Raw genomic sequence first — 9,437 nt, 5'->3', positions numbered from 1 at the left:
ATAACCATCGCTTGGTTACTTCTGCCCGCTTAAAATGTACTATCCCTTCACTGCCCTTAAACCCCAATGCCTTGAATAAATCAGCCCCGCAGCTTTCCACTGTAGGATGACGCCCTTTACAGAAAAGTATCAAGTGTTCAGCCGTTTCCTCCTCTCCGCACGCAACGCACAACGTGTCTATCTCGTGGTACCTGATTCTATATGCCTTAGTCCACAAAACTCCCGTCCTGGCCTCAAACAACAAAGAGCTTCCCCTACAATTATCATAGATATTTTCTTTGGCAATTTCCTGCTTAAATATCTTGTATGTTCCCAGTGCTGATTTCGTCAGCATCCCTGTTTTCCACAAACCTCTCTGTTTCCTTAAACTTTTTTTAGCCGATAATTGCTGATTTGCACCCGCTACTGCTCCATTTCGTGTCAACATTCCTTACATACAGGTATCTGAAAACTTTCCTAGCCCACTGCTTTTCCCCCATCTTTCTCAATCGCCCCTCAAATGCTATCTTACTGCTAGCTTCTCTGCTCTCGAACGACGACCATCCCATATCACCTTGCAACCCCTGATTTGGTGTATTGCCATGTGCTCCAAAAGCTAGCCTGCCTACGCCACGTTGTTTAATTTCTAACCTTGCTTGAACATTTGGTCTCATGCACAGGGCCGCATTACCGAAAGTCATGCTAAGAACCCTCACCCCTTTCCAGATCCCTCTTACCACTTCATACCTATTGTAATTTCACAGTGCCCTATTTTTTTATGACAGCAGCATTCCTACTAGCTTTATTCATTACATATTTTTCATGCTCTGTCAGATACTCAGCACCGTTATTTATCCACACCCCAAGATACTTGTACTCATGCACTACTTCTAGCGTGAACTTCGGTATCTATGCTCGCTGCTCTCATCATTTAATATTATGACTCCAGATTTTTTTTACTAAACTTGAAGCCTAATCTATCTCACCCTGTACCACATATGTCTATCAACTTCTGCAAATCTTCCTTGCTGTCAGCCATTAGCACTATATCGTCGGCGCATATTAGTCCCGGTAATTACTGTTTAATCAAGTCTTCTTGCTTGAAAAAAGAAAGGTTGAAGCCTAGTCCGCTCCTCTCTAGCTTGGTCTCCAACCCTTGCAGGTACAACATGAACAACAAAGGAGACAGGAGACATCCTTGCCTAAGCCCCCGCTGTGCCTTTACAGGCTCTGATACATTTTTTTTCCATTTTATAAGCACTCTGTTACCTTTACAAATATCTTTTAAAAGATTAATTACTCCATCTTCCACATCCAATGTGCACAGTATGTCCCACAGATACTCTTGAATAACGTTGTGGTAGGCTCCCTTAATATCCAGAGAACAGTCATCTCTTAGTGACATCTGGTGGAGTTGCTGGGTAGCTTTGCGTGTTCCGGACGCACCTTCAAGCTGTGACACCAGCCCTCTGCTCATCGCACCGGAGGACGAGCCAGCAGTTAACCGAGCCGGTAGACGTCTTCAGGGAGAGTAACCTTAGTTCGGGATCCTGCCGGACTGCTCCTGACACCGAAAAGACGCTGCTACGAGCCCCACAACCTCGCCAAAGATGTCGACTGCAGGGAATAACAGCGCGTAGACGAGGGACAAAGATAGAAGACGACAGGACCGGCGCTGACTAACAGCCAGGGAAGGCCAGGGAAGAGGAAAAGAAACGAAGAAAAACAAAAAGAGGGTGCCAGATAAAGCATGGCCTGAGGTTTGTCCCTTGTGCTGAAGGGGTTGTGTATGAGGTACCGTTCACGTGCGGGAAGACCTACATAGGTCAAACAGGAAGGTGCTTAAATACCCGCCTACGAGACCACAACACTTCTCTGAAAGGGGCTCCGTCCTCAAATCTGGCTTTACATTATAGGAACTGTCCCCAGAATAACCAGCCTGATTCTTCTGAAAAATCATGTACACCCATCTTTAATAAAACTAGAATCCTGTACAAACACAAAGATAAACTAACAAGAGAAATCAGTGAAGCGTTTCATATTCATAAAAACATTGACTCATGCGTGAGCACCCCCTCTGTAAGAGTTCATGACTGTGAACTAATGTATCTGGATTTTAGTGATTGATTTATCACTGTGGCTTTTGGTGTTGCGCACGCGCCCGTGGTTGTCAAATGAGTATATTTTTGCATGTTTTTCTAATAAACTTTCAGTTCTTAGTCAGCGCCGGTCCTGTCGTCTTCTTCTTTCTTTGTCCCTCGTCTACGCGCTGTTATTCCCTGCAGTATGTACCAACTCGCTCAACTCTCCGTTTTATTGAAAGATGTCGACCCCGATCATAGTGCAACAGCCGCTGGTTCTGCCAACTTTCAGTGGATGCCTATAGGCGAAGACCCCGAAAAATGATTGGACCAATTTGAGCGCGTGGCATCATTCAACAGGTGGGATGATGCGCCAGAAATTGGACACGCATTTTTCTCACTGTAGGGCTCATCACGTACGTGGTACGAAAACAACGAGTCGTCCCTAACGACATGGGAGCTATTCAAGAAGAAACTTATGAAGGTATTCACCAATGTCGTGAGGAAACAAAGAGCCGACCGTCTCTACGAGTTCAGAATCCAGCTTCCGAATGAGTCCGTCCGCGGTTACGTTGAAGAGATGAAGCGCGCCTCTTTCGCTGCGCCGACCCCAAGATGGCCGAGGAAAAGAAAGTTCAGTTTAAATGCGCGCCGTAAAAGAACGACTCTTTGCCAGCCTCGTCCCACAGCCGCCAAAAACAGTCGATGAATTCATGCAAGGAGCCTGCACGAACAAGAAGACTCTCAACGTCCGGGCTCGGCAGTACAACTGCCCTTCTTATGTCTGTGCAATTCGTCCGGACGCTACGGCCACCAGCAGCGACAACTTGCTGAAAGTCATCCGCGAAATCGTCCGAGAGGAGCTACGTCGATTGCTGCCATCCTTCCCGCAGCCGCAAGCAGCAAATCTCATGGATGTGGTACGAGAAGTGCAACAGGCACTTGGCTCCCCGACGACAACAGAACCCCAGGCTATGACCTACGCCGCTGCAGTACGCACTCCTCAGTCCCAGCGACAACACCTACGTCCTCTACGACATGAACAACTTGTTCCCGAACGCCACCTCCCTGCCCCCGCCCACCCAGCCTATGAGGGACGCTCAAGCCCCCCAAATAAATGCGATGCCTGGAGGACTTCCGTCAACCGGCCGTTGTGGTTCCATTGCGATGAGGCCGGCCATATTTTGCGTTTTCGAGGATCTGCCGTTGACGCCTCACGACCACGCTTCGGCCAACGTTCGCAGGAAATCGACGAGTACTTGCGTCGAGAGGAGTACATGCCGAACCGCCTTTCGCGCTCACCATCGCCGTCAACCTCGCGCTTTACGTCGCCAAGCCGCAGCTACGCAGCAGCGGTACGAGGAAGGTCTCCCATCCCCCGTAGGGGAATCTAAAGACAGCAACCTCTGAAGGTGAGGTTGCTCACGAGCGAAACGCCGTAGATCCTCCACCGACCACGCCCCATGAAGACTTTGCACCCGCTACGCTGCATGAAGAACCTACACTCGCTGCACCGACGCCGCACAAAATGCCTTCAAAACGACCCCGCCACACAGAAAAGCTTCGACGACATGCCTCAACCGTGATTCGTATACGCGACGAAGCCGTGAGCCGACGCCGAGGGAGACTTGCAATGCAAGAGCCAGGACATCCGATTTAGAAGTGACTATTGTCCCCGCTTCGCGCACTTTTGAGTGCACTCCCAGACACCCTTAGAGCGTCTGGGGGTAGCGGTCTCGGTCGCAAAGGAGATGCCCTCGACTCAGTGTGGCAAGCTCAGCCGGAGACCAGCTACCAAGTGACAAGGGGGTTGGTCGTTTGATGCCGAGCGTTCGCCGGTCGTAAGCCAGAGAATGGGTCGGATCCAAAGATTCACAAACAAAACATAGTTTATACAGCGAAGAGACGATACAGAGGATTTCACAATCACTTGTACGAGCCCATACAAAGTGATTTACAAATACAATGGAACTGGTGGAAAGTAACAATCGAGAGAGATAACAATTCAACAAAATCTTTGCACCTAAAGTGCACTAACACACAGAGAGACAAGCAAAACAAAACACAATTTGTTCTCCGGGCACTGCGACAGTCCGACGACCTGAGTAACACGACGGGGCCGATCCGCAGACTGGCGCCTCGCTGGTCTGTGGCTGGTCGAGTGGTATTATCCCGGGAATCGAGCGGGCGCGCTTCGCGGAAGCTTAAACGGCGGCTCGGGCTAACAGGCAACGGTTAAAGCCCTCATTTATAGGCGCGCTCCGCGTCTGTTTGTTCTTCGCGCCAAGGCAGGCGCGCACGTACACGCAGTAACAACTGCACAAACTCCTTCTCTCGTCGAGTGCGCGACCCCGTTGGCCGAGCGCGGAAACCGCATTCCGGAAGATACTGGGTCTTTCTCGCGATGCGAATTCGCCGGCGCGAGAGCGAAGGGGAGAGGGTATCACGTTATCGCAGTCAAGGTTACGCCCTCTTCGTCGACGATGAGTAGAAACAACTGAGACATTCTAGAGAAATCGCCGCCGCGCGTGGCCATGTTCCTTTGGCGTCGCGCCGGCGCGCTCAGTGGAAAGGGCAGCAGCACACACCAAGTTTCGCGCTCTCTGGGGATCATTTCTCGCTTTATTTTTTAATTTACCGCGCGCGGGCGCGATTGCTTACGCGCAGCGCCGTTTTTTCGAATATGCGCCGAATTTTGTGACAACTATGAACGGCCGGAAAGTTACCGCTCTAGGCGAAACGGGAGCCGATTAATCGGTGATGAATGGAACATTCGCCGCGCAGCTTAGGAAAATCATGATCGCATGGAATGGCCCACCCATTTGCACCTCCGGAAGCCACCTCATACGCCATCGGGGCAATGCACAGCGCGAGTGACCGTCAAGGAAAATACCCATCGTGCGACCTTCGTAGTACTACAGCAATGCTCCCGCGACGTGATGCCCGGAATCGATTTCCTTAATGAGCATATGGCGATCATCGACCTACGTTCCAAGCTCATCACGCTTTCGACGGACGAAGCCATCTCTTCAATTACGACCATGGAGCAGCATGTTGCCCTGAGTATCCTGGAAGAACAAGTGAGCGTCCCACCCCGATCAAGCGTCATGGTCGCCGTAGGTGCCACGGATGCCAAAAACATGGAAACAATCATTGAGGGGAACACGGCGTTGCTTCTTGAGCGAGGAATCGGCATCGCAAGACGCCTTGCACAATTCCGCAATGGACAAGCTCAAGTGTTGCTCACGAACTTCAGCGAAGAATACCGGCACATTAACGGAGCAACGACGACTGCTTTCTTGGACGAAATATCCGACGTACGATATTCCTTCGCCCTTTCCGACCCATCCGCAGAAGATTCGCCTGACCAAGAGAACTCGCCCACTTTCGACGTCAACCCAGCCCTGACATGGAACAGACAAAACCGGATCCGCAATCTGCTTCGAAGCTACAGCGAGTGTTTTCCTTCATCGCCGAAGGTCCGACAAACGCCAATTGCCAAGCATCGCATTATAAGCGACCAGCAGGTCCAACCTCTCCGTCAAAGCCCTTAGCGTGTATCGCCGCTAGAAAAACAAGCCATCAAGGACCAAGCGGGAGAAATGCCTCGGGACGACGTCATTCAGCCATCGAAGAGTCCCTGGGCGGCACCGCTTAATCTAGTGAAGAAGAAAGACGGCGCACTTCGATTTTGCGCCGATTACCGCCGCTTCCCCCCCCCCCCCCCCTCATCGACGACACACTGGACCGCCTCTGCGACGCCAAATATTTCTCATCGATCGACCTCAAGAGCGGCTACTTACTAATTGAGGTCGACGAAGGAGATCGCGAGGAGACCGCATTCATCACTCCGGATGGCCTCTTCGAGTTCAAGGTGACGCCATTTGGTCTCTGTTCCGCACAAGCGACGTTTCAGCGGAAAATTGGATACGGTGCTGGCCAGCCTGAAGTGGAAAATTTCTATAGTATATTGAGATGACGTCGTTGTCTACGCCTCAAACTTTGAAGACCATCTAAAAAGGCTTCTAAGAGTACTAGAGGCAATCAAGTCGTCCGGCCTAACTTTGAAAGCAGAGAAGTGCCACTCTGACTATGAAGAGCTGCTATTTCTAGGCCTCATCGTTAGTATGGAGGGAGTACGCCCAGACTCGCAGAAAACAGCTGCTATGACACTGCCACCAACGCCGGTGGATAAGAAAGCTGTGCGCAGATTATTTGGACTGTGCGCATATTACCGACGATTTGTGAATAACTTTTCGTGGATCGATGAGCCTTTGACTGAATTAACAAAGGCAGACGTGCCATTTAAATGAGAAGCGCGCAAGCAGAAGCCTTCAAGGAACTTCATCGTCGTTTACAGTCCCCTCCAATCCTCGCGAATTTTGATGAAACAGACGATACTGAAGTTCATATTGACGCAAGCAGCGTGGGCCTAGGCGCCGTCCTCGTTCAGAAAAGCGACGGGCTGGAGAAGTCATCGCATAAGCTAGCCGTTCCATTTCCATAGCCGTGGCTAACTATTCGACAACTGAGGAGTGCCTTGCCATCACTGGGCTACGTCGAAATTGCGTCTCTACCTGTACCGACGACCGTTCAAGGCGATCAGTGATCACCACGCACTGTGCTGACTTGCCAATATGAAGGATCCCTCCAGCCGCCTCGCTCGGTATAGTCTGCGCCCCCAGGGGTTTGACGTCAGCGTCGTTTACAAGTCCGGACGCAAGCACTCCGACGCCGATTCCTTCTCATGAGCCCCTGTAGACATATCGCCACCGGACGGCGATTAGGACGCCTTCTGGGATCCATCAGCTCCACCTCTTTTACAAAACAGCAACGCTCGGACCTCGACCTAAAACGCCTCTTCAAGTACTTGTAAGGCAAGGTTTTCTCACTCCCCGCCTCATTCAGGCGAGGACTCTCTTCCTTCTTTCTACAGAATGATGTCCTCGTAAAAGAAACTGCGCTGCGAACAAAACAGCCTACCTCCTTGTTGTACCTGCAAGTCTCCGCGTAGTTCTACAGGCTTCACACGACGAACCGACAGATGGACATCTCGGGTTTACTCGCACCCTACGCCGCATTTAAGACAAGTATTACTGGCCCCAGCTGTCTGCCGATGTCGCACATTATGTGAAAACCTGCCGAGATTATCAGCTACTAAAGACCCCTCCCACCCGACACCCGACCAGCAGGATTTCTGATCCCCATTGAACCCTCCTCAAGGCCCTGTCAGCAGACCGGCATGGACTTGCTTGGCACTTTCCCGAAGTCAACGTCTGGAAATAAGTTGATCATCATAGCGACCGACTACCTGGCCCGCTAGGCCGAGGCAAAAGCCCTAACGAACGGAACGTGAACAGAAGTCGCAAAATTTTTCGTGGAATGCATTCTTCTGCGACACGGCGCCCCGATGTGCTCATCACGGACAGAGGAATAGCATTCGTGGTGGAACTAACGAAAGCCATCCTGCGTTACAGCCAAACCAGCCACCGGTGGACAACTGCATACAATCCGCAGACCAACGGGCTGACCGAGCTCCTGAACAAAACAATCGCCGATATGCTCGCCATGTATGTGGATGCCGAGCACATGACCTGGGACGTCATGCTGCCTGACGTCGTTTTCGCCTACAACACCCCTGTGTAGGAGACCACCCAGATGACGCCATTTAGGCTCGTCCATGGCGGGGACCACGCTGCCCAACGTTACCGAAGAAGAGAACGTCGACGTCGCCGCCTACCTTCAGCGCACAGAAGAAGCCCAAAGACTATCCCGATTGAAGATCAAAGACCAGCAGCGGGCCGACGCCAGACGCTACAACCTACGAAGACGCAACGCGGAATACAAGCCAGGAGACCAAGGCTGGGTTTGGACGCCCATTCGCCGCCGTGGATTGAGTGAAAAGCTTTTGCACCGCTAATTCGGGCCGTAAAAGGTTCTTCGTCGGGTAGGTTAAATGGATTATGAAGTGGTCCCTGCCGCAATGACTGCATCCCAGCGATGCCACGTACGACCAGAAGTGGTCGATGTCGTTCGTCAAGAGCCATATTATGGGCGCTAAAGGACGCTGTGTTTCCACGCTCTGTGTTCATTTCCGTACGATCCGTTTTGTATGTTGCTAGTCGCCTTATTTGCATCGGGTGATGCTTCCCTGAGAGGGGAGTAATGCCACGAATCAGTGTACTGTTTGTTCATTCTTCAAAGCTGGCGCCAAGCCGCTTTATCGCTTTGTTTGTGGATGTAAGACGCGACCAGATTTATCTCGATTGTTCGCGTCCAGGCGGAGCCGATTCTACCTTGTTCCAGAATGTTCTAGTATATTTGCATGGTTTGTCTCGAAAGTTCGCTGTCAGCTTTAAATTGAGCACGGCCGAGAGCAGCGGGCATTGTTCTCGACAACCGCCGAACACTCTTGTTGCTACGCCGCCGCCGAGTGATTCAGGCCATTGTTGGCGCAAGTCAGCCCAAATAAAGAATTTTGTTTAGACGCCATTTTCCCTGTCGTTTTTCTCCCTGGATTGCAGTCACCACTTCATGACAATATTACTGGTACAGTGGACCCTTCTTTCTGTATTAAGTAAAAAAAAAGCAGTGATAGTTCGTTGCTTGAGTGTTTTCCTTCAATTGTGTTCATCTCTTTAACGCTGCATTTATGTCGAATCTAAGCAACCAACTTGGCCGAAAGCTCTTCTTAATAAAGCATACTTCTTATACAGTGGGGCCTTCTTTCTGTGTTAAACAAGTCTAAACAAAATGCAGCGATTGTCCGTAACGTGAGGGATTTCCTTTCACTGTGTTCGTCTTTTTCGCGTTGCAGTTATGTCAAAGCTAAGCAACCAAATTGCCTAAAAGCTCGTTTTAGCAAGGTGATTAAGTGCTCCTCTGAGTTTTTTAGCTGTGTTTTATTATAGCTGCTTTCGATAAAGGCGAAACCCAAAATGCGCCTGTGTGATGCGCGATACGAGTCCACGTTAAAGATCACCAAGTAGTCGAAGTTATTCCGGAGCCCCCTTCCACTACGGGAACTCTTCGTTCACTTCCAGCTCCCTACCTTCCTTTACTGTGGTGTTGAGGCGTCCACAAAGAACATTAACCACGCCTTTAATTTCCTAATAGTTAATCAATTTTAGCTGCTTCCAACCAGGACTTTGGTGCTAAACCAGGACTTTGGTGCTTTTTCTTTTCTTCACAGAAATTATCAACTTGGGGGTATATCTTACTCATCACTTCCCCGTGCGAGAAGGTATTCGTTTAGCGCACTCCGCAGGCCTTTGCCCTGTTCTTCAAGAAAGGCGCCCTACGTATTCAAACATGTTAGATGCAATCTTTTATTCTGTATATGTTGTACGTTGCCGTTTTCACACGAATTGTCAACAC

This window comes from Amblyomma americanum, chromosome 11 (assembly GCF_052857255.1).
Source record: "Amblyomma americanum isolate KBUSLIRL-KWMA chromosome 11, ASM5285725v1, whole genome shotgun sequence".
Taxonomy (NCBI): Eukaryota; Metazoa; Arthropoda; class Arachnida; order Ixodida; family Ixodidae; genus Amblyomma; species Amblyomma americanum.
The sequence above is the reverse complement of the archived record's forward strand: the minus strand, read 5'-3'. Positions refer to the sequence as shown.